The 25,000-nt window shown below is 38.8% G+C and overlaps 1 protein-coding gene and 24 pseudogenes across 1 annotated transcript in view; all 25 read left to right on the top strand.

Annotated features, from left to right (window-relative positions):
* Positions 1-25,000, top strand: part of LOC127934946 (E3 SUMO-protein ligase ZBED1) — a 157,632-nt gene that overhangs the window by 106,569 nt on the left and 26,063 nt on the right. The window lies entirely within an intron of this gene.
* Positions 353-471, top strand: LOC127937046 (uncharacterized; annotated as a pseudogene).
* Positions 1,547-1,665, top strand: LOC127936009 (uncharacterized; annotated as a pseudogene).
* Positions 2,734-2,852, top strand: LOC127936319 (uncharacterized; annotated as a pseudogene).
* Positions 3,640-3,758, top strand: LOC127936644 (uncharacterized; annotated as a pseudogene).
* LOC127937047 (uncharacterized) lies at positions 4,769-4,887 on the top strand (annotated as a pseudogene).
* LOC127936010 (uncharacterized) lies at positions 5,393-5,511 on the top strand (annotated as a pseudogene).
* Positions 6,577-6,695, top strand: LOC127937913 (uncharacterized; annotated as a pseudogene).
* LOC127936645 (uncharacterized) lies at positions 7,485-7,603 on the top strand (annotated as a pseudogene).
* Positions 8,615-8,733, top strand: LOC127937557 (uncharacterized; annotated as a pseudogene).
* Positions 9,239-9,357, top strand: LOC127936868 (uncharacterized; annotated as a pseudogene).
* Positions 10,421-10,539, top strand: LOC127937807 (uncharacterized; annotated as a pseudogene).
* Positions 11,327-11,445, top strand: LOC127937076 (uncharacterized; annotated as a pseudogene).
* On the top strand, positions 12,457-12,575 carry LOC127937048 (uncharacterized; annotated as a pseudogene).
* Positions 13,081-13,199, top strand: LOC127936012 (uncharacterized; annotated as a pseudogene).
* LOC127937915 (uncharacterized) lies at positions 14,258-14,376 on the top strand (annotated as a pseudogene).
* On the top strand, positions 15,725-15,843 carry LOC127937916 (uncharacterized; annotated as a pseudogene).
* LOC127936646 (uncharacterized) lies at positions 16,630-16,748 on the top strand (annotated as a pseudogene).
* On the top strand, positions 17,759-17,877 carry LOC127937439 (uncharacterized; annotated as a pseudogene).
* On the top strand, positions 18,952-19,070 carry LOC127937917 (uncharacterized; annotated as a pseudogene).
* On the top strand, positions 19,857-19,975 carry LOC127936647 (uncharacterized; annotated as a pseudogene).
* Positions 20,985-21,103, top strand: LOC127937440 (uncharacterized; annotated as a pseudogene).
* LOC127936013 (uncharacterized) lies at positions 22,177-22,295 on the top strand (annotated as a pseudogene).
* Positions 23,367-23,485, top strand: LOC127937918 (uncharacterized; annotated as a pseudogene).
* LOC127936648 (uncharacterized) lies at positions 24,270-24,388 on the top strand (annotated as a pseudogene).

A 25,000-nucleotide genomic window follows, 5' to 3' on the forward strand; every position in this document is an offset into this window, starting at 1 on the left:
ACGAATTATATAATAATCTTGCAAAAAAAAAAAAAAAGAAGAAGTCAATGCCCGATCTCTGAATCTTAGCAGGTTAAGGTCTGGTTAGTACTTGAATGATAGACCGCCAAGGAATACCAGGTGCTTTAAGCTTTTGGAATTTTTTCACTTAGTATATAATAAATTTGGCAAAAAATAGAGTCAATGCCCGATCTCTGAACAAAAGCAGGTTTGGGCCAGGTTAGTACTTGGATGAGAGACCGCCTAGGAATACCAGGTGCTTTAAGCTTTTGGGGTTTCTTTCCTACTTTTATAATGTACTGGCGAGTAGATTGGCTGATCTTTAAATAGCCTTCTCTTTGCAGCAGTCTTCGCTTAGGGCCATACCAGCCTGGCTATGCCCGATCTTGTCTGATCTCGGAAGCTAAGCAGGTTTGTGCCTGGTTAGTGCCTGGATGGGAGACCGCCTGAGAATGCCAGGTACTCTAAGCTTTTTTGAAATTTTTCACTTAGTATATAATAATTTTGCCAAAAAATAGAGTCAATGCCCGATCTCTGAATATAAGCAGGTTTGCGCCAGGTTAGTACATGGATGGGAGACTGCCTGGGAATATCAGGTGCTTTAAATTTTTGGATATTTTTCACGAATTATATAATAATCTTGCAAAAAAAAAAAAAAAAAAAAAAAAAGAGTCAATGCCCGATCTCTGAATCTTAGCAGGTTTAGGTCTGGTTAGTACTTGGATGAGAGACCGCCAAGGAATACCAGGTGCTTTAAGCTTTTGGAATTTTTTCACTTAGTATATAATAAATTTGGCAAAAAATAGAGTCAATGCCCGATCTCTGAATATAAGCAGGTTTGGGCCAGGTTAGTACATGGATGGGAGACTGCCTGGGAATACCAGGTGCTTTAAATTTTTGGATATTTTTCACAAATTATATAATAATCTTGCAAAAAAAAAAAAAAAAAAGAGTCAATGCCCGATCTCTGAATTTTAGCAGGTTTAGGTCTAGTTAGTACTTGGATGAGAGACCGCCAAGGAATACCAGGTGCTTTAAGCTTTTGGAATTTTTTCACTTAGTATATAATAAATTTGGCAAAAAATAGAGTCAATGCCCGATCTCTGAATATAAGCAGGTTTGGGCCAGGTTAGTACATGGATGGGAGACTGCCTGGGAATACCAGGTGCTTTAAATTTTTGGATATTTTTCACGAATTATATAATAATCTTGCAAAAAAAAAAAAAAAAAAGAAGAAGTCAATGCCCGATCTCTGAATCTTAGCAGGTTAAGGTCTGGTTAGTACTTGAATGATAGACCGCCAAGGAATACCAGGTGCTTTAAGCTTTTGGAATTTTTTCACTTAGTATATAATAAATTTGCCAAAAAATAGAGTCAATGCCCGATCTCTGAATATAAGCAGGTTTGGGCCAGGTTAGTACTTGGATGAGAGACCGCCTAGGAATACCAGGTGCTTTAAGCTTTTGGGGTTTCTTTCCTACTTTTATAATGTACTGGCGAGTAGATTGGCTGATCTTTAAATAGCCTTCTCTTTGCAGCAGTCTTCGCTTATGGCCATACCAGCCTGGCTATGCCCGATCTTGTCTGATCTCGGAAGCTAAGCAGGTTTGGGCCTGGTTAGTGCCTGGATGGGAGACCGCCTGGGAATGCCAGGTACTCTAAGCTATTTTGAAATTTTTCACTTAGTATATAATAATTTTGCCAAAAAATAGAGTCAATGCCCGATCTCTGAATATAAGCAGGTTTGCGCCAGGTTAGTACATGGATGGGAGACTGCCTGGGAATATCAGGTGCTTTAAATTTTTGGATATTTTTCACGAATTATATAATAATCTTGCAAAAAAAAAAAAAAAAAAAAAAGAGTCAATGCCCGATCTCTGAATCTTAGCAGGTTTAGGTCTGGTTAGTACTTGGATGAGAGACCGCCAAGGAATACCAGGTGCTTTAAGCTTTTGGAATTTTTTCACTTAGTATATAATAAATTTGGCAAAAAATAGAGTCAGTGCCCGATCTCTGAATATAAGCAGGTTTGGGCCAGGTTAGTACATGGATGGGAGACTGCCTGGGAATGCCAGGTGCTTTAAATTTTTGGATATTTTTCACAAATTATATAATAATCTTGCAAAAAAAAAAAAAAAAATAGAGTCAATGCCCGATCTCTGAATCTTAGCAGGTTTAGGTCTGGTTAGTACTTGGTTGAAAGACCGCCTAGGAATACCAGGTGCTTAAAGCTTTTGGAATTTTTCACTTAGTATATAATAAATTTGGCAAAAAATAGAGTCAATGTCCGATCTCTGAATATAAGCAGGTTTGGGCCAGGTTAGTACATGGATGGGAGACTGCCTGGGAATACCAGGTGCTTTAAATTTTTGGATATTTTTCACGAATTATATAATAATCTTGCAAAAAAAAAAAAAAGAAGAAATCAATGCCCGATCTCTGAATCTTAGCAGGTTAAGGTCTGGTTAGTACTTGAATGATAGACCGCCAAGGAATACCAGGTGCTTTAAGCTTTTGGAATTTTTTCACTTAGTATATAATAAATTTGGCAAAAAATAGAGTCAATGCCCGATCTCTGAATATAAGCAGGTTTGGGCCAGGTTAGTACTTGGATGAGAGACCGCCTAGGAATACCAGGTGCTTTAAGCTTTTGGGGTTTCTTTCCTACTTTTATAATGTACTGGCGAGTAGATTGGCTGATCTTTAAATAGCCTTCTCTTTGCAGCAGTCTTCGCTTATGGCCATACCAGCCTGGCTATGCCTGATCTTGTCTGATCTCGTAAGCTAAGCAGGTTTGGGCCTGGTTAGTGCCTGGATGGGAGACCGCCTGGGAATACCAGGTACTGTAAGCTTTTTTGAAATTTTTCACTTAGTATATAATAATTTTGCCAAAAAATAGAGTCAATGCCCGATCTCTGAATATAAGCAGGTTTGCGCCAGGTTAGTACATGGATGGGAGACTGCCTGGGAATATCAGGTGCTTTAAATTTTTGGATATTTTTCACGAATTATATAATAATCTTGCAAAAAAAAAAAAAAAAAAAAAAAAAGAGTCAATGCCCGATCTCTGAATCTTAGCAGGTTTAGGTCTGGTTAGTACTTGGATGAGAGACCGCCAAGGAATACCAGGTGCTTTAAGCTTTTGGAATTTTTTCACTTAGTATATAATAAATTTGGCAACAAATAGAGTCAATGCCCGATCTCTGAATATAAGCAGGTTTGGGCCAGGTTAGTACATGGATGGGAGACTGCCTGGGAATACCAGGTGCTTTAAATTTTTGGATTTTTTTCACAAATTATATAATAATCTTGCAAAAAAAAAAAAAAAGAGTCAATGCCCGATCTCTGAATCTTAGCAGGTTTAGGTCTGGTTAGTACTTGGATGAGAGACCGCCAAGGAATACCAGGTGCTTTAAGCTTTTGGAATTTTTTCACTTAGTATATAATAAATTTGGCAAAAAATAGAGTCAATGCCCGATCTCTGAATATAAGCAGGTTTGGGCCAGGTTAGTACATGGATGGGAGACTGCCTGGGAATACCAGGTGCTTTAAGCTTTTGGGGTTTCTTTCCTACTTTTATAATGTACTGGCGAGTAGATTGGCTGATCTTTAAATAGCCTTCTCTTTGCAGCAGTCTTCGCTTATGGCCATACCAGCCTGGCTATGCCCGATCTTGTCTGATCTCGGAAGCTAAGCAGGTTTGGGCCTGGTTAGTGCCTGGATGGGAGACCGCCTGAGAATGCCAGGTACTCTAAGCTATTTTGAAATTTTTCACTTAGTATATAATAATTTTGCCAAAAAATAGAGTCAATGCCCGATCTCTGAATATAAGCAGGTTTGCGCCAGGTTAGTACATGGATGGGAGACTGCCTGGGAATATCAGGTGCAGAAGAAGAAGTCAATGCCCGATCTCTGAATCTTAGCAGGTTAAGGTCTGGTTAGTACTTGAATGATAGACCGCCAAGGAATACCAGGTGCTTTAAGCTTTTGGAATTTTTTCACTTAGTATATAATAAATTTGGCAAAAAATAGAGTCAGTGCCCGATCTCTGAATATAAGCAGGTTTGGGCCAGGTTAGTACATGGATGGGAGACTGCCTGGGAATACCAGGTGCTTTAAATTTTTGGATATTTTTCACAAATTATATAATAATCTTGCAAAAAAAAAAAAAAATAGAGTCAATGCCCGATCTCTGAATCTTAGCAGGTTTAGGTCTGGTTAGTACTTGGTTGAAAGACCGCCTAGGAATACCAGGTGCTTAAAGCTTTTGGAATTTTTTCACTTAGTATATAATAAATTTGGCAAAAAATAGAGTCAATGCCCGATCTCTGAATATAAGCAGGTTTGGGCCAGGTTAGTACATGGATGGGAGACTGCCTGGGAATACCAGGTGCTTTAAATTTTTGGATATTTTTCACGAATTATATAATAATCTTGCAAAAAAAAAAAAAAAGAAGAAGTCAATGCCCGATCTCTGAATCTTAGCAGGTTAAGGTCTGGTTAGTACTTGAATGATAGACCGCCAAGGAATACCAGGTGCTTTAAGCTTTTGGAATTTTTTCACTTAGTATATAATAAATTTGGCAAAAAATAGAGTCAATGCCCGATCTCTGAACAAAAGCAGGTTTGGGCCAGGTTAGTACTTGGATGAGAGACCGCCTAGGAATACCAGGTGCTTTAAGCTTTTGGGGTTTCTTTCCTACTTTTATAATGTACTGGCGAGTAGATTGGCTGATCTTTAAATAGCCTTCTCTTTGCAGCAGTCTTCGCTTAGGGCCATACCAGCCTGGCTATGCCCGATCTTGTCTGATCTCGGAAGCTAAGCAGGTTTGTGCCTGGTTAGTGCCTGGATGGGAGACCGCCTGAGAATGCCAGGTACTCTAAGCTTTTTTGAAATTTTTCACTTAGTATATAATAATTTTGCCAAAAAATAGAATCAATGCCCGATCTCTGAATATAAGCAGGTTTGCGCCAGGTTAGTACATGGATGGGAGACTGCCTGGGAATATCAGGTGCTTTAAATTTTTGGATATTTTTCACGAATTATATAATAATCTTGCAAAAAAAAAAAAAAAAAGAAGAAGTCAATGCCCGATCTCTGAATCTTAGCAGGTTAAGGTCTGGTTAGTACTTGAATGATAGACCGCCAAGGAATACCAGGTGCTTTAAGCTTTTGGAATTTTTTCACTTAGTATATAATAAATTTGGCAAAAAATAGAGTCAATGCCCGATCTCTGAATATAAGCAGGTTTGGGCCAGGTTAGTACTTGGATGAGAGACCGCCTAGGAATACCAGGTGCTTTAAGCTTTTGGGGTTTCTTTCCTACTTTTATAATGTACTGGCGAGTAGATTGGCTGATCTTTAAATAGCCTTCTCTTTGCAGCAGTCTTCGCTTATGGCCATACCAGCCTGGCTATGCCCGATCTTGTCTGATCTCGGAAGCTAAGCAGGTTTGGGCCTGGTTAGTGCCTGGATGGGAGACCGCCTGGGAATGCCAGGTACTCTAAGCTATTTTGAAATTTTTCACTTAGTATATAATAATTTTGCCAAAAAATAGAGTCAATGCCCGATCTCTGAATATAAGCAGGTTTGCGCCAGGTTAGTACATGGATGGGAGACTGCCTGGGAATATCAGGTGCTTTAAATTTTTGGATATTTTTCACGAATTATATAATAATCTTGCAAAAAAAAAAAAAAAAAAAAAGAGTCAATGCCCGATCTCTGAATCTTAGCAGGTTTAGGTCTGGTTAGTACTTGGATGAGAGACCGCCAAGGAATACCAGGTGCTTTAAGCTTTTGGAATTTTTTCACTTAGTATATAATAAATTTGGCAAAAAATAGAGTCAGTGCCCGATCTCTGAATATAAGCAGGTTTGGGCCAGGTTAGTACATGGATGGGAGACTGCCTGGGAATGCCAGGTGCTTTAAATTTTTGGATATTTTTCACAAATTATATAATAATCTTGCAAAAAAAAAAAAAAAATAGAGTCAATGCCCGATCTCTGAATCTTAGCAGGTTTAGGTCTGGTTAGTACTTGGTTGAAAGACCGCCTAGGAATACCAGGTGCTTAAAGCTTTTGGAATTTTTCACTTAGTATATAATAAATTTGGCAAAAAATAGAGTCAATGCCCGATCTCTGAATATAAGCAGGTTTGGGCCAGGTTAGTACATGGATGGGAGACTGCCTGGGAATACCAGGTGCTTTAAATTTTTGGATATTTTTCACGAATTATATAATAATCTTGCAAAAAAAAAAAAAGAAGAAATCAATGCCCGATCTCTGAATCTTAGCAGGTTAAGGTCTGGTTAGTACTTGAATGATAGACCGCCAAGGAATACCAGGTGCTTTAAGCTTTTGGAATTTTTTCACTTAGTATATAATAAATTTGGCAAAAAATAGAGTCAATGCCCGATCTCTGAATATAAGCAGGTTTGGGCCAGGTTAGTACTTGGATGAGAGACCGCCTAGGAATACCAGGTGCTTTAAGCTTTTGGGGTTTCTTTCCTACTTTTATAATGTACTGGCGAGTAGATTGGTTGATCTTTAAATAGCCTTCTCTTTGCAGCAGTCTTCGCTTATGGCCATACCAGCCTGGCTATGCCCGATCTTGTCTGATCTCGTAAGCTAAGCAGGTTTGGGCCTGGTTAGTGCCTGGATGGGAGACCGCCTGGGAATACCAGGTACTGTAAGCTTTTTTGAAATTTTTCACTTAGTATATAATAATTTTGCCAAAAAATAGAGTCAATGCCCGATCTCTGAATATAAGCAGGTTTGCGCCAGGTTAGTACATGGATGGGAGACTGCCTGGGAATATCAGGTGCTTTAAATTTTTGGATATTTTTCACGAATTATATAATAATCTTGCAAAAAAAAAAAAAAAAAAAAAAAAAAGAGTCAATGCCCGATCTCTGAATCTTAGCAGGTTTAGGTCTGGTTAGTACTTGGATGAGAGACCGCCAAGGAATACCAGGTGCTTTAAGCTTTTGGAATTTTTTCACTTAGTATATAATAAATTTGGCAACAAATAGAGTCAATGCCCGATCTCTGAATATAAGCAGGTTTGGGCCAGGTTAGTACATGGATGGGAGACTGCCTGGGAATACCAGGTGCTTTAAATTTTTGGATTTTTTTCACAAATTATATAATAATCTTGCAAAAAAAAAAAAAAAAGAGTCAATGCCCGATCTCTGAATCTTAGCAGGTTTAGGTCTGGTTAGTACTTGGATGAGAGACCGCCAAGGAATACCAGGTGCTTTAAGCTTTTGGAATTTTTTCACTTAGTATATAATAAATTTGGCAAAAAATAGAGTCAATGCCCGATCTCTGAATATAAGCAGGTTTGGGCCAGGTTAGTACATGGATGGGAGACTGCCTGGGAATACCAGGTGCTTTAAGCTTTTGGGGTTTCTTTCCTACTTTTATAATGTACTGGCGAGTAGATTGGCTGATCTTTAAATAGCCTTCTCTTTGCAGCAGTCTTCGCTTATGGCCATACCAGCCTGGCTATGCCCGATCTTGTCTGATCTCGGAAGCTAAGCAGGTTTGGGCCTGGTTAGTGCCTGGATGGGAGACCGCCTGAGAATGCCAGGTACTCTAAGCTATTTTGAAATTTTTCACTTAGTATATAATAATTTTGCCAAAAAATAGAGTCAATGCCCGATCTCTGAATATAAGCAGGTTTGCGCCAGGTTAGTACATGGATGGGAGACTGCCTGGGAATATCAGGTGCAGAAGAAGAAGTCAATGCCCGATCTCTGAATCTTAGCAGGTTAAGGTCTGGTTAGTACTTGAATGATAGACCGCCAAGGAATACCAGGTGCTTTAAGCTTTTGGAATTTTTTCACTTAGTATATAATAAATTTGGCAAAAAATAGAGTCAGTGCCCGATCTCTGAATATAAGCAGGTTTGGGCCAGGTTAGTACATGGATGGGAGACTGCCTGGGAATACCAGGTGCTTTAAATTTTTGGATATTTTTCACAAATTATATAATAATCTTGCAAAAAAAAAAAAAAAATAGAGTCAATGCCCGATCTCTGAATCTTAGCAGGTTTAGGTCTGGTTAGTACTTGGTTGAAAGACCGCCTAGGAATACCAGGTGCTTAAAGCTTTTGGAATTTTTTCACTTAGTATATAATAAATTTGGCAAAAAATAGAGTCAATGCCCGATCTCTGAATATAAGCAGGTTTGGGCCAGGTTAGTACATGGATGGGAGACTGCCTGGGAATACCAGGTGCTTTAAATTTTTGGATATTTTTCACGAATTATATAATAATCTTGCAAAAAAAAAAAAAAAGAAGAAGTCAATGCCCGATCTCTGAATCTTAGCAGGTTAAGGTCTGGTTAGTACTTGAATGATAGACCGCCAAGGAATACCAGGTGCTTTAAGCTTTTGGAATTTTTTCACTTAGTATATAATAAATTTGGCAAAAAATAGAGTCAATGCCCGATCTCTGAACAAAAGCAGGTTTGGGCCAGGTTAGTACTTGGATGAGAGACCGCCTAGGAATACCAGGTGCTTTAAGCTTTTGGGGTTTCTTTCCTACTTTTATAATGTACTGGCGAGTAGATTGGCTGATCTTTAAATAGCCTTCTCTTTGCAGCAGTCTTCGCTTAGGGCCATACCAGCCTGGCTATGCCCGATCTTGTCTGATCTCAGAAGCTAAGCAGGTTTGTGCCTGGTTAGTGCCTGGATGGGAGACCGCCTGAGAATGCCAGGTACTCTAAGCTTTTTTGAAATTTTTCACTTAGTATATAATAATTTTGCCAAAAAATAGAGTCAATGCCCGATCTCTGAATATAAGCAGGTTTGCGCCAGGTTAGTACATGGATGGGAGACTGCCTGGGAATATCAGGTGCTTTAAATTTTTGGATATTTTTCACGAATTATATAATAATCTTGCAAAAAAAAAAAAAAAAAGAAGAAGTCAATGCCCGATCTCTGAATCTTAGCAGGTTAAGGTCTGGTTAGTACTTGAATGATAGACCGCCAAGGAATACCAGGTGCTTTAAGCTTTTGGAATTTTTTCACTTAGTATATAATAAATTTGCCAAAAAATAGAGTCAATGCCCGATCTCTGAATATAAGCAGGTTTGGGCCAGGTTAGTACTTGGATGAGAGACCGCCTAGGAATACCAGGTGCTTTAAGCTTTTGGGGTTTCTTTCCTACTTTTATAATGTACTGGCGAGTAGATTGGCTGATCTTTAAATAGCCTTCTCTTTGCAGCAGTCTTCGCTTATGGCCATACCAGCCTGGCTATGCCCGATCTTGTCTGATCTCGGAAGCTAAGCAGGTTTGGGCCTGGTTAGTGCCTGGATGGGAGACCGCCTGGGAATGCCAAGTACTCTAAGCTATTTTGAAATTTTTCACTTAGTATATAATAATTTTGCCAAAAAATAGAGTCAATGCCCGATCTCTGAATATAAGCAGGTTTGCGCCAGGTTAGTACATGGATGGGAGACTGCCTGGGAATATCAGGTGCTTTAAATTTTTGGATATTTTTCACGAATTATATAATAATCTTGCAAAAAAAAAAAAAAAAAAAAGAGTCAATGCCCGATCTCTGAATCTTAGCAGGTTTAGGTCTGGTTAGTACTTGGATGAGAGACCGCCAAGGAATACCAGGTGCTTTAAGCTTTTGGAATTTTTTCACTTAGTATATAATAAATTTGGCAAAAAATAGAGTCAGTGCCCGATCTCTGAATATAAGCAGGTTTGGGCCAGGTTAGTACATGGATGGGAGACTGCCTGGGAATGCCAGGTGCTTTAAATTTTTGGATATTCTTCACAAATTATATAATAATCTTGCAAAAAAAAAAAAAAAATAGAGTCAATGCCCGATCTCTGAATCTTAGCAGGTTTAGGTCTGGTTAGTACTTGGTTGAAAGACCGCCTAGGAATACCAGGTGCTTAAAGCTTTTGGAATTTTTCACTTAGTATATAATAAATTTGGCAAAAAATAGAGTCAATGCCCGATCTCTGAATATAAGCAGGTTTGGGCCAGGTTAGTACATGGATGGGAGACTGCCTGGGAATACCAGGTGCTTTAAATTTTTGGATATTTTTCACGAATTATATAATAATCTTGCAAAAAAAAAAAAGAAGAAATCAATGCCCGATCTCTGAATCTTAGCAGGTTAAGGTCTGGTTAGTACTTGAATGATAGACCGCCAAGGAATACCAGGTGCTTTAAGCTTTTGGAATTTTTTCACTTAGTATATAATAAATTTGGCAAAAAATAGAGTCAATGCCCGATCTCTGAATATAAGCAGGTTTGGGCCAGGTTAGTACTTGGATGAGAGACCGCCTAGGAATACCAGGTGCTTTAAGCTTTTGGGGTTTCTTTCCTACTTTTATAATGTACTGGCGAGTAGATTGGCTGATCTTTAAATAGCCTTCTCTTTGCAGCAGTCTTCGCTTATGGCCATACCAGCCTGGCTATGCACGATCTTGTCTGATCTCGTAAGCTAAGCAGGTTTGGGCCTGGTTAGTGCCTGGATGGGAGACCGCCTGGGAATACCAGGTACTGTAAGCTTTTTTGAAATTTTTCACTTAGTATATAATAATTTTGCCAAAAAATAGAGTCAATGCCCGATCTCTGAATATAAGCAGGTTTGCGCCAGGTTAGTACATGGATGGGAGACTGCCTGGGAATATCAGGTGCTTTAAATTTTTGGATATTTTTCACGAATTATATAATAATCTTGCAAAAAAAAAAAAAAAAAAAAAAAAAGAGTCAATGCCCGATCTCTGAATCTTAGCAGGTTTAGGTCTGGTTAGTACTTGGATGAGAGACCGCCAAGGAATACCAGGTGCTTTAAGCTTTTGGAATTTTTTCACTTAGTATATAATAAATTTGGCAACAAATAGAGTCAATGCCCGATCTCTGAATATAAGCAGGTTTGGGCCAGGTTAGTACATGGATGGGAGACTGCCTGGGAATACCAGGTGCTTTAAATTTTTGGATTTTTTTCACAAATTATATAATAATCTTGCAAAAAAAAAAAAAAAGAGTCAATGCCCGATCTCTGAATCTTAGCAGGTTTAGGTCTGGTTAGTACTTGGATGAGAGACCGCCAAGGAATACCAGGTGCTTTAAGCTTTTGGAATTTTTTCACTTAGTATATAATAAATTTGGCAAAAAATAGAGTCAATGCCCGATCTCTGAATATAAGCAGGTTTGGGCCAGGTTAGTACATGGATGGGAGACTGCCTGGGAATACCAGGTGCTTTAAGCTTTTGGGGTTTCTTTCCTACTTTTATAATGTACTGGCGAGTAGATTGGCTGATCTTTAAATAGCCTTCTCTTTGCAGCAGTCTTCGCTTATGGCCATACCAGCCTGGCTATGCCCGATCTTGTCTGATCTCGGAAGCTAAGCAGGTTTGGACCTGGTTAGTGCCTGGATGGGAGACCGCCTGAGAATGCCAGGTACTCTAAGCTATTTTGAAATTTTTCACTTAGTATATAATAATTTTGCCAAAAAATAGAGTCAATGCCCGATCTCTGAATATAAGCAGGTTTGCGCCAGGTTAGTACATGGATGGGAGACTGCCTGGGAATATCAGGTGCAGAAGAAGAAGTCAATGCCCGATCTCTGAATCTTAGCAGGTTAAGGTCTGGTTAGTACTTGAATGATAGACCGCCAAGGAATACCAGGTGCTTTAAGCTTTTGGAATTTTTTCACTTAGTATATAATAAATTTGGCAAAAAATAGAGTCAGTGCCCGATCTCTGAATATAAGCAGGTTTGGGCCAGGTTAGTACATGGATGGGAGACTGCCTGGGAATACCAGGTGCTTTAAATTTTTGGATATTTTTCACAAATTATATAATAATCTTGCAAAAAAAAAAAAAAAATAGAGTCAATGCCCGATCTCTGAATCTTAGCAGGTTTAGGTCTGGTTAGTACTTGGTTGAAAGACCGCCTAGGAATACCAGGTGCTTAAAGCTTTTGGAATTTTTTCACTTAGTATATAATAAATTTGGCAAAAAATAGAGTCAATGCCCGATCTCTGAATATAAGCAGGTTTGGGCCAGGTTAGTACATGGATGGGAGACTGCCTGGGAATACCAGGTGCTTTAAATTTTTGGATATTTTTCACGAATTATATAATAATCTTGCAAAAAAAAAAAAAAAGAAGAAGTCAATGCCCGATCTCTGAATCTTAGCAGGTTAAGGTCTGGTTAGTACTTGAATGATAGACCGCCAAGGAATACCAGGTGCTTTAAGCTTTTGGAATTTTTTCACTTAGTATATAATAAATTTGGCAAAAAATAGAGTCAATGCCCGATCTCTGAACAAAAGCAGGTTTGGGCCAGGTTAGTACTTGGATGAGAGACCGCCTAGGAATACCAGGTGCTTTAAGCTTTTGGGGTTTCTTTCCTACTTTTATAATGTACTGGCGAGTAGATTGGCTGATCTTTAAATAGCCTTCTCTTTGCAGCAGTCTTCGCTTAGGGCCATACCAGCCTGGCTATGCCCGATCTTGTCTGATCTCGGAAGCTAAGCAGGTTTGTGCCTGGTTAGTGCCTGGATGGGAGACCGCCTGAGAATGCCAGGTACTCTAAGCTTTTTTGAAATTTTTCACTTAGTATATAATAATTTTGCCAAAAAATAGAGTCAATGCCCGATCTCTGAATATAAGCAGGTTTGCGCCAGGTTAGTACATGGATGGGAGACTGCCTGGGAATATCAGGTGCTTTAAATTTTTGGATATTTTTCACGAATTATATAATAATCTTGCAAAAAAAAAAAAAAAAAGAAGAAGTCAATGCCCGATCTCTGAATCTTAGCAGGTTAAGGTCTGGTTAGTACTTGAATGATAGACCGCCAAGGAATACCAGGTGCTTTAAGCTTTTGGAATTTTTTCACTTAGTATATAATAAATTTGCCAAAAAATAGAGTCAATGCCCGATCTCTGAATATAAGCAGGTTTGGGCCAGGTTAGTACTTGGATGAGAGACCGCCTAGGAATACCAGGTGCTTTAAGCTTTTGGGGTTTCTTTCCTACTTTTATAATGTACTGGCGAGTAGATTGGCTGATCTTTAAATAGCCTTCTCTTTGCAGCAGTCTTCGCTTATGGCCATACCAGCCTGGCTATGCCCGATCTTGTCTGATCTCGGAAGCTAAGCAGGTTTGGGCCTGGTTAGTGCCTGGATGGGAGACCGCCTGGGAATGCCAGGTACTCTAAGCTATTTTGAAATTTTTCACTTAGTATATAATAATTTTGCCAAAAAATAGAGTCAATGCCCGATCTCTGAATATAAGCAGGTTTGCGCCAGGTTAGTACATGGATGGGAGACTGCCTGGGAATATCAGGTGCTTTAAATTTTTGGATATTTTTCACGAATTATATAATAATCTTGCAAAAAAAAAAAAAGAGTCAATGCCCGATCTCTGAATCTTAGCAGGTTTAGGTCTGGTTAGTACTTGGATGAGAGACCGCCAAGGAATACCAGGTGCTTTAAGCTTTTGGAATTTTTTCACTTAGTATATAATAAATTTGGCAAAAAATAGAGTCAGTGCCCGATCTCTGAATATAAGCAGGTTTGGGCCAGGTTAGTACATGGATGGGAGACTGCCTGGGAATGCCAGGTGCTTTAAATTTTTGGATATTTTTCACAAATTATATAATAATCTTGCAAAAAAAAAAAAAAAAATAGAGTCAATGCCCGATCTCTGAATCTTAGCAGGTTTAGGTCTGGTTAGTACTTGGTTGAAAGACCGCCTAGGAATACCAGGTGCTTAAAGCTTTTGGAATTTTTCACTTAGTATATAATAAATTTGGCAAAAAATAGAGTCAATGCCCGATCTCTGAATATAAGCAGGTTTGGGCCAGGTTAGTACATGGATGGGAGACTGCCTGGGAATACCAGGTGCTTTAAATTTTTGGATATTTTTCACGAATTATATAATAATCTTGCAAAAAAAAAAAAAGAAGAAATCAATGCCCGATCTCTGAATCTTAGCAGGTTAAGGTCTGGTTAGTACTTGAATGATAGACCGCCAAGGAATACCAGGTGCTTTAAGCTTTTGGAATTTTTTCACTTAGTATATAATAAATTTGGCAAAAAATAGAGTCAATGCCCGATCTCTGAATATAAGCAGGTTTGGGCCAGGTTAGTACTTGGATGAGAGACCGCCTAGGAATACCAGGTGCTTTAAGCTTTTGGGGTTTCTTTCCTACTTTTATAATGTACTGGCGAGTAGATTGGCTGATCTTTAAATAGCCTTCTCTTTGCAGCAGTCTTCGCTTATGGCCATACCAGCCTGGCTATGCCCGATCTTGTCTGATCTCGTAAGCTAAGCAGGTTTGGGCCTGGTTAGTGCCTGGATGGGAGACCGCCTGGGAATACCAGGTACTGTAAGCTTTTTTGAAATTTTTCACTTAGTATATAATAATTTTGCCAAAAAATAGAGTCAATGCCCGATCTCTGAATATAAGCAGGTTTGCGCCAGGTTAGTACATGGATGGGAGACTGCCTGGGAATATCAGGTGCTTTAAATTTTTGGATATTTTTCACGAATTATATAATAATCTTGCAAAAAAAAAAAAAAAAAAAAAAAAAAAGAGTCAATGCCCGATCTCTGAATCTTAGCAGGTTTAGGTCTGGTTAGTACTTGGATGAGAGACCGCCAAGGAATACCAGGTGCTTTAAGCTTTTGGAATTTTTTCACTTAGTATATAATAAATTTGGCAACAAATAGAGTCAATGCCCGATCTCTGAATATAAGCAGGTTTGGGCCAGGTTAGTACATGGATGGGAGACTGCCTGGGAATACCAGGTGCTTTAAATTTTTGGATTTTTTTCACAAATTATATAATAATCTTGCAAAAAAAAAAAAAGAGTCAATGCCCGATCTCTGAATCTTAGCAGGTTTAGGTCTGGTTAGTACTTGGATGAGAGACCGCCAAGGAATACCAGGTGCTTTAAGCTTTTGGAATTTTTTCACTTAGTATATAATAAATTTGGCAAAAAATAGAGTCAGTGCCCGATCTCTGAATATAAGCAGGTTTGGGCCAGGTTAGTACATGGATGGGAGACTGCCTGGGAATGCCAGGTGCTTTAAATTTTTGGATATTTTTCACAAATTATATAATAATCTTGCAAAAAAAAAAAAAAAAATAGAGTCAATGCCCGATCTCTGAATCTTAGCAGGTTTAGGTCTGGTTAGTACTTGGTTGAAAGACCGCCTAGGAATACCAGGTGCTTAAAGCTTTTGGAATTTTTCACTTAGTATATAATAAATTTGGCAAAAAATAGAGTCAATGCCCGATCTCTGAATATAAGCAGGTTTGGGCCAGGTTAGTACATGGATGGGAGACTGCCTGGGAATACCAGGTGCTTTAAATTTTTGGATATTTTTCACGAATTATATAATAATCTTGCAAAAAAAAAAAAAGAAGAAATCAATGCCCGATCTCTGAATCTTAGCAGGTTAAGGTCTGGTTAGTACTTGAATGATAGACCGCCAAGGAATACCAGGTGCTTTAAGCTTTTGGAATTTTTTCACTTAGTATATAATAAATTTGGCAAAAAATAGAGTCAATGCCCGATCTCTGAATATAAGCAGGTTTGGGCCAGGTTAGTACTTGGATGAGAGACCGCCTAGGAATACCAGGTGCTTTAAGCTTTTGGGGTTTCTTTCCTACTTTTATAATGTACTGGCGAGTAGATTGGCTGATCTTTAAATAGCCTTCTCTTTGCAGCAGTCTTCGCTTATGGCCATACCAGCCTGGCTATGCCCGATCTTGTCTGATCTCGTAAGCTAAGCAGGTTTGGGCCTGGTTAGTGCCTGGATGGGAGACCGCCTGGGAATACCAGGTACTGTAAGCTTTTTTGAAATTTTTCACTTAGTATATAATAATTTTGCCAAAAAATAGAGTCAATGCCCGATCTCTGAATATAAGCAGGTTTGCGCCAGGTTAGTACATGGATGGGAGACTGCCTGGGAATATCAGGTGCTTTAAATTTTTGGATATTTTTCACGAATTATATAATAATCTTGCAAAAAAAAAAAAAAAAAAAAAAAAAGAGTCAATGCCCGATCTCTGAATCTTAGCAGGTTTAGGTCTGGTTAGTACTTGGATGAGAGACCGCCAAGGAATACCAGGTGCTTTAAGCTTTTGGAATTTTTTCACTTAGTATATAATAAATTTGGCAACAAATAGAGTCAATGCCCGATCTCTGAATATAAGCAGGTTTGGGCCAGGTTAGTACATGGATGGGAGACTGCCTGGGAATACCAGGTGCTTTAAATTTTTGGATTTTTTTCACAAATTATATAATAATCTTGCAAAAAAAAAAAAAAGAGTCAATGCCCGATCTCTGAATCTTAGCAGGTTTAGGTCTGGTTAGTACTTGGATGAGAGACCGCCAAGGAATACCAGGTGCTTTAAGCTTTTGGAATTTTTTCACTTAGTATATAATAAATTTGGCAAAAAATAGAGTCAATGCCCGATCTCTGAATATAAGCAGGTTTGGGCCAGGTTAGTACATGGATGGGAGACTGCCTGGGAATACCAGGTGCTTTAAGCTTTTGGGGTTTCTTTCCTACTTTTATAATGTACTGGCGAGTAGATTGGCTGATCTTTAAATAGCCTTCTCTTTGCAGCAGTCTTCGCTTATGGCCATACCAGCCTGGCTATGCCCGATCTTGTCTGATCTCGGAAGCTAAGCAGGTTTGGGCCTGGTTAGTGCCTGGATGGGAGACCGCCTGAGAATGCCAGGTACTCTAAGCTATTTTGAAATTTTTCACTTAGTATATAATAATTTTGCCAAAAAATAGAGTCAATGCCCGATCTCTGAATATAAGCAGGTTTGCGCCAGGTTAGTACATGGATGGGAGACTGCCTGGGAATATCAGGTGCAGAAGAAGAAGTCAATGCCCGATCTCTGAATCTTAGCAGGTTAAGGTCTGGTTAGTACTTGAATGATAGACCGCCAAGGAATACCAGGTGCTTTAAGCTTTTGGAATTTTTTCACTTAGTATATAATAAATTTGGCAAAAAATAGAGTCAGTGCCCGATCTCTGAATATAAGCAGGTTTGGGCCAGGTTAGTACATGGATGGGAGACTGCCTGGGAATACCAGGTGCTTTAATTTTTTGGATATTTTTCACAAATTATATAATAATCTTGCAAAAAAAAAAAAAAAATAGAGTCAATGCCCGATCTCTGAATCTTAGCAGGTTTAGGTCTGGTTAGTACTTGGTTGAAAGACCGCCTAGGAATACCAGGTGCTTAAAGCTTTTGGAATTTTTTCACTTAGTATATAATAAATTTGGCAAAAAATAGAGTCAATGCCCGATCTCTGAATATAAGCAGGTTTGGGCCAGGTTAGTACATGGATGGGAGACTGCCTGGGAATACCAGGTGCTTTAAATTTTTGGATATTTTTCACGAATTATATAATAATCTTGCAAAAAAAAAAAAAAGAAGAAGTCAATGCCCGATCTCTGAATCTTAGCAGGTTAAGGTCTGGTTAGTACTTGAATGATAGACCGCCAAGGAATACCAGGTGCTTTAAGCTTTTGGAATTTTTTCACTTAGTATATAATAAATTTGGCAAAAAATAGAGTCAATGCCCGATCTCTGAACAAAAGCAGGTTTGGGCCAGGTTAGTACTTGGATGAGAGACCGCCTAGGAATACCAGGTGCTTTAAGCTTTTGGGGTTTCTTTCCTACTTTTATAATGTACTGGCGAGTAGATTGGCTGATCTTTAAATAGCCTTCTCTTTGCAGCAGTCTTCGCTTAGGGCCATACCAGCCTGGCTATGCCCGATCTTGTCTGATCTCGGAAGCTAAGCAGGTTTGTGCCTGGTTAGTGCCTGGATGGGAGACTGCCTGAGAATGCCAGGTACTCTAAGCTTTTTTGAAATTTTTCACTTAGTATATAATAATTTTGCCAAAAAATAGAGTCAATGCCCGATCTCTGAATATAAGCAGGTTTGCGCCAGGTTAGTACATGGATGGGAGACTGCCTGGGAATATCAGGTGCTTTAAATTTTTGGATATTTTTCACGAATTATATAATAATCTTGCAAAAAAAAAAAAAAAAAAAAAAAAAGAGTCAATGCCCGATCTCTGAATCTTAGCAGGTTTAGGTCTGGTTAGTACTTGGATGAGAGACCGCCAAGGAATACCAGGTGCTTTAAGCTTTTGGAATTTTTTCACTTAGTATATAATAAATTTGGCAAAAAATAGAGTCAATGCCCGATCTCTGAATATAAGCAGGTTTGGGCCAGGTTAGTACATGGATGGGAGACTGCCTGGGAATACCAGGTGCTTTAAATTTTTGGATATTTTTCACAAATTATATAATAATCTTGCAAAAAAAAAAAAAAAAAGAGTCAATGCCCGATCTCTGAATTTTAGCAGGTTTAGGTCTAGTTAGTACTTGGATGAGAGACCGCCAAGGAATACCAGGTGCTTTAAGCTTTTGGAATTTTTTCACTTAGTATATAATAAATTTGGCAAAAAATAGAGTCAATGCCCGATCTCTGAATATAAGCAGGTTTGGGCCAGGTTAGTACATGGATGGGAGACTGCCTGGGAATACCAGGTGCTTTAAATTTTTGGATATTTTTCACGAATTATATAATAATCTTGCAAAAAAAAAAAAAAAAAAGAAGAAGTCAATGCCCGATCTCTGAATCTTAGCAGGTTAAGGTCTGGTTAGTACTTGAATGATAGACCGCCAAGGAATACCAGGTGCTTTAAGCTTTTGGAATTTTTTCACTTAGTATATAATAAATTTGCCAAAAATTAGAGTCAATGCCCGATCTCTGAATATAAGCAGGTTTGGGCCAGGTTAGTACTTGGATGAGAGACCGCCTAGGAATACCAGGTGCTTTAAGCTTTTGGGGTTTCTTTCCTACTTTTATAATGTACTGGCGAGTAGATTGGCTGATCTTTAAATAGCCTTCTCTTTGCAGCAGTCTTCGCTTATGGCCATACCAGCCTGGCTATGCCCGATCTTGTCTGATCTCGTAAGCTAAGCAGGTTTGGGCCTGGTTAGTGCCTGGATGGGAGACCGCCTGGGAATACCAGGTACTGTAAGCTTTTTTGAAATTTTTCACTTAGTATATAATAATTTTGCCAAAAAATAGAGTCAATGCCCGATCTCTGAATATAAGCAGGTTTGCGCCAGGTTAGTACATGGATGGGAGACTGCCTGGGAATATCAGGTGCTTTAAATTTTTGGATATTTTTCACGAATTATATAATAATCTTGCAAAAAAAAAAAAAAAAAAAAAAAAAGAGTCAATGCCCGATCTCTGAATCTTAGCAGGTTTAGGTCTGGTTAGTACTTGGATGAGAGACCGCCAAGGAATACCAGGTGCTTTAAGCTTTTGGAATTTTTTCACTTAGTATATAATAAATTTGGCAACAAATAGAGTCAATGCCCGATCTCTGAATATAAGCAGGTTTGGGCCAGGTTAGTACATGGATGGGAGACTGCCTGGGAATACCAGGTGCTTTAAATTTTTGGATTTTTTTCACAAATTATATAATAATCTTGCAAAAAAAAAAAAAAGAGTCAATGCCCGATCTCTGAATCTTAGCAGGTTTAGGTCTGGTTAGTACTTGGATGAGAGACCGCCAAGGAATACCAGGTGCTTTAAGCTTTTGGAATTTTTTCACTTAGTATATAATAAATTTGGCAAAAAATAGAGTCAATGCCCGATCTCTGAATATAAGCAGGTTTGGGCCAGGTTAGTACATGGATGGGAGACTGCCTGGGAATACCAGGTGCTTTAAGCTTTTGGGGTTTCTTTCCTACTTTTATAATGTACTGGCGAGTAGATTGGCTGATCTTTAAATAGCCTTCTCTTTGGAGCAGTCTTCGCTTATGGCCATACCAGCCTGGCTATGCCCGATCTTGTCTGATCTCGGAAGCTAAGCAGGTTTGGGCCTGGTTAGTGCCTGGATGGGAGACCGCCTGAGAATGCCAGGTACTCTAAGCTATTTTGAAATTTTTCACTTAGTATATAATAATTTTGCCAAAAAATAGAGTCAATGCCCGATCTCTGAATATAAGCAGGTTTGCGCCAGGTTAGTACATGGATGGGAGACTGCCTGGGAATATCAGGTGCAGAAGAAGAAGTCAATGCCCGATCTCTGAATCTTAGCAGGTTAAGGTCTGGTTAGTACTTGAATGATAGACCGCCAAGGAATACCAGGTGCTTTAAGCTTTTGGAATTTTTTCACTTAGTATATAATAAATTTGGCAAAAAATAGAGTCAGTGCCCGATCTCTGAATATAAGCAGGTTTGGGCCAGGTTAGTACATGGATGGGAGACTGCCTGGGAATACCAGGTGCTTTAATTTTTTGGATATTTTTCACAAATTATATAATAATCTTGCAAAAAAAAAAAAAAAATAGAGTCAATGCCCGATCTCTGAATCTTAGCAGGTTTAGGTCTGGTTAGTACTTGGTTGAAAGACCGCCTAGGAATACCAGGTGCTTAAAGCTTTTGGAATTTTTTCACTTAGTATATAATAAATTTGGCAAAAAATAGAGTCAATGCCCGATCTCTGAATATAAGCAGGTTTGGGCCAGGTTAGTACATGGATGGGAGACTGCCTGGGAATACCAGGTGCTTTAAATTTTTGGATATTTTTCACGAATTATATAATAATCTTGCAAAAAAAAAAAAAGAAGAAGTCAATGCCCGATCTCTGAATCTTAGCAGGTTAAGGTCTGGTTAGTACTTGAATGATAGACCGCCAAGGAATACCAGGTGCTTTAAGCTTTTGGAATTTTTTCACTTAGTATATAATAAATTTGGCAAAAAATAGAGTCAATGCCCGATCTCTGAACAAAAGCAGGTTTGGGCCAGGTTAGTACTTGGATGAGAGACCGCCTAGGAATACCAGGTGCTTTAAGCTTTTGGGGTTTCTTTCCTACTTTTATAATGTACTGGCGAGTAGATTGGCTGATCTTTAAATAGCCTTCTCTTTGCAGCAGTCTTCGCTTAGGGCCATACCAGCCTGGCTATGCCCGATCTTGTCTGATCTCGGAAGCTAAGCAGGTTTGTGCCTGGTTAGTGCCTGGATGGGAGACTGCCTGAGAATGCCAGGTACTCTAAGCTTTTTTGAAATTTTTCACTTAGTATATAATAATTTTGCCAAAAAATAGAGTCAATGCCCGATCTCTGAATATAAGCAGGTTTGCGCCAGGTTAGTACATGGATGGGAGACTGCCTGGGAATATCAGGTGCTTTAAATTTTTGGATATTTTTCACGAATTATATAATAATCTTGCAAAAAAAAAAAAAAAAAAAAAAAAAGAGTCAATGCCCGATCTCTGAATCTTAGCAGGTTTAGGTCTGGTTAGTACTTGGATGAGAGACCGCCAAGGAATACCAGGTGCTTTAAGCTTTTGGAATTTTTTCACTTAGTATATAATAAATTTGGCAAAAAATAGAGTCAATGCCCGATCTCTGAATATAAGCAGGTTTGGGCCAGGTTAGTACATGGATGGGAGACTGCCTGGGAATACCAGGTGCTTTAAATTTTTGGATATTTTTCACAAATTATATAATAATCTTGCAAAAAAAAAAAAAAAAAGAGTCAATGCCCGATCTCTGAATTTTAGCAGGTTTAGGTCTAGTTAGTACTTGGATGAGAGACCGCCAAGGAATACCAGGTGCTTTAAGCTTTTGGAATTTTTTCACTTAGTATATAATAAATTTGGCAAAAAATAGAGTCAATGCCCGATCTCTGAATATAAGCAGGTTTGGGCCAGGTTAGTACATGGATGGGAGACTGCCTGGGAATACCAGGTGCTTTAAATTTTTGGATATTTTTCACGAATTATATAATAATCTTGCAAAAAAAAAAAAAAAAAGAAGAAGTCAATGCCCGATCTCTGAATCTTAGCAGGTTAAGGTCTGGTTAGTACTTGAATGATAGACCGCCAAGGAATACCAGGTGCTTTAAGCTTTTGGAATTTTTTCACTTAGTATATAATAAATTTGCCAAAAATTAGAGTCAATGCCCGATCTCTGAATATAAGCAGGTTTGGGCCAGGTTAGTACTTGGATGAGAGACCGCCTAGGAATACCAGGTGCTTTAAGCTTTTGGGGTTTCTTTCCTACTTTTATAATGTACTGGCGAGTAGATTGGCTGATCTTTAAATAGCCTTCTCTTTGCAGCAGTCTTCGCTTATGGCCATACCAGCCTGGCTATGCCCGATCTTGTCTGATCTCGGAAGCTAAGCAGGTTTGGGCCTGGTTAGTGCCTGGATGGGAGACCGCCTGGGAATGCCAGGTACTCTAAGCTATTTTGAAATTTTTCACTTAGTATATAATAATTTTGCCAAAAAATAGAGTCAATGCCCGATCTCTGAATATAAGCAGGTTTGCGCCAGGTTAGTACATGGATGGGAGACTGCCTGGGAATATCAGGTGCTTTAAATTTTTGGATATTTTTCACGAATTATATAATAATCTTGCAAAAAAAAAAAAAAAAAAAAAAAAGAGTCAATGCCCGATCTCTGAATCTTAGCAGGTTTAGGTCTGGTTAGTACTTGGATGAGAGACCGCCAAGGAATACCAGGTGCTTTAAGCTTTTGGAATTTTTTCACTTAGTATATAATAAATTTGGCAAAAAATAGTGTCAGTGCCCGATCTCTGAATATAAGCAGGTTTGGGCCAGGTTAGTACATGGATGGGAGACTGCCTGGGAATGCCAGGTGCTTTAAATTTTTGGATATTTTTCACAAATTATATAATAATCTTGCAAAAAAAAAAAAAAAAAATAGAGTCAATGCCCGATCTCTGAATCTTAGCAGGTTTAGGTCTGGTTAGTACTTGGTTGAAAGACCGCCTAGGAATACCAGGTGCTTAAAGCTTTTGGAATTTTTCACTTAGTATATAATAAATTTGGCAAAAAATAGAGTCAATGCCCGATCTCTGAATATAAGCAGGTTTGGGCCAGGTTAGTACATGGATGGGAGACTGCCTGGGAATACCAGGTGCTTTAAATTTTTGGATATTTTTCACGAATTATATAATAATCTTGCAAAAAAAAAAAAAAGAAGAAATCAATGCCCGATCTCTGAATCTTAGCAGGTTAAGGTCTGGTTAGTACTTGAATGATAGACCGCCAAGGAATACCAGGTGCTTTAAGCTTTTGGAATTTTTTCACTTAGTATATAATAAATTTGGCAAAAAATAGAGTCAATGCCCGATCTCTGAATATAAGCAGGTTTGGGCCAGGTTAGTACTTGGATGAGAGACCGCCTAGGAATACCAGGTGCTTTAAGCTTTTGGGGTTTCTTTCCTACTTTTATAATGTACTGGCGAGTAGATTGGCTGATCTTTAAATAGCCTTCTCTTTGCAGCAGTCTTCGCTTATGGCCATACCAGCCTGGCTATGCCCGATCTTGTCTGATCTCGTAAGCTAAGCAGGTTTGGGCCTGGTTAGTGCCTGGATGGGAGACCGCCTGGGAATACCAGGTACTGTAAGCTTTTTTGAAATTTTTCACTTAGTATATAATAATTTTGCCAAAAAATAGAGTCAATGCCCGATCTCTGAATATAAGCAGGTTTGCGCCAGGTTAGTACATGGATGGGAGACTGCCTGGGAATATCAGGTGCTTTAAATTTTTGGATATTTTTCACGAATTATATAATAATCTTGCAAAAAAAAAAAAAAAAAAAAAAAGAGTCAATGCCCGATCTCTGAATCTTAGCAGGTTTAGGTCTGGTTAGTACTTGGATGAGAGACCGCCAAGGAATACCAGGTGCTTTAAGCTTTTGGAATTTTTTCACTTAGTATATAATAAATTTGGCAACAAATAGAGTCAATGCCCGATCTCTGAATATAAGCAGGTTTGGGCCAGGTTAGTACATGGATGGGAGACTGCCTGGGAATACCAGGTGCTTTAAATTTTTGGATTTTTTTCACAAATTATATAATAATCTTGCAAAAAAAAAAAAAAGAGTCAATGCCCGATCTCTGAATCTTAGCAGGTTTAGGTCTGGTTAGTACTTGGATGAGAGACCGCCAAGGAATACCAGGTGCTTTAAGCTTTTGGAATTTTTTCACTTAGTATATAATAAATTTGGCAAAAAATAGAGTCAATGCCCGATCTCTGAATATAAGCAGGTTTGGGCCAGGTTAGTACATGGATGGGAGACTGCCTGGGAATACCAGGTGCTTTAAGCTTTTGGGGTTTCTTTCCTACTTTTATAATGTACTGGCGAGTAGATTGGCTGATCTTTAAATAGCCTTCTCTTTGCAGCAGTCTTCGCTTATGGCCATACCAGCCTGGCTATGCCCGATCTTGTCTGATCTCGGAAGCTAAGCAGGTTTGGGCCTGGTTAGTGCCTGGATGGGAGACCGCCTGAGAATGCCAGGTACTCTAAGCTATTTTGAAATTTTTCACTTAGTATATAATAATTTTGCCAAAAAATAGAGTCAATGCCCGATCTCTGAATATAAGCAGGTTTGCGCCAGGTTAGTACATGGATGGGAGACTGCCTGGGAATATCAGGTGCAGAAGAAGAAGTCAATGCCCGATCTCTGAATCTTAGCAGGTTAAGGTCTGGTTAGTACTTGAATGATAGACCGCCAAGGAATACCAGGTGCTTTAAGCTTTTGGAATTTTTTCACTTAGTATATAATAAATTTGGCAAAAAATAGAGTCAGTGCCCGATCTCTGAATATAAGCAGGTTTGGGCCAGGTTAGTACATGGATGGGAGACTGCCTGGGAATACCAGGTGCTTTAATTTTTTGGATATTTTTCACAAATTATATAATAATCTTGCAAAAAAAAAAAAAAAATAGAGTCAATGCCCGATCTCTGAATCTTAGCAGGTTTAGGTCTGGTTAGTACTTGGTTGAAAGACCGCCTAGGAATACCAGGTGCTTAAAGCTTTTGGAATTTTTTCACTTAGTATATAATAAATTTGGCAAAAAATAGAGTCAATGCCCGATCTCTGAATATAAGCAGGTTTGGGCCAGGTTAGTACATGGATGG

This window comes from Carassius gibelio, chromosome A19 (genome assembly GCF_023724105.1).
Source record: "Carassius gibelio isolate Cgi1373 ecotype wild population from Czech Republic chromosome A19, carGib1.2-hapl.c, whole genome shotgun sequence".
Lineage (NCBI taxonomy): Eukaryota > Metazoa > Chordata > Actinopteri > Cypriniformes > Cyprinidae > Carassius > Carassius gibelio.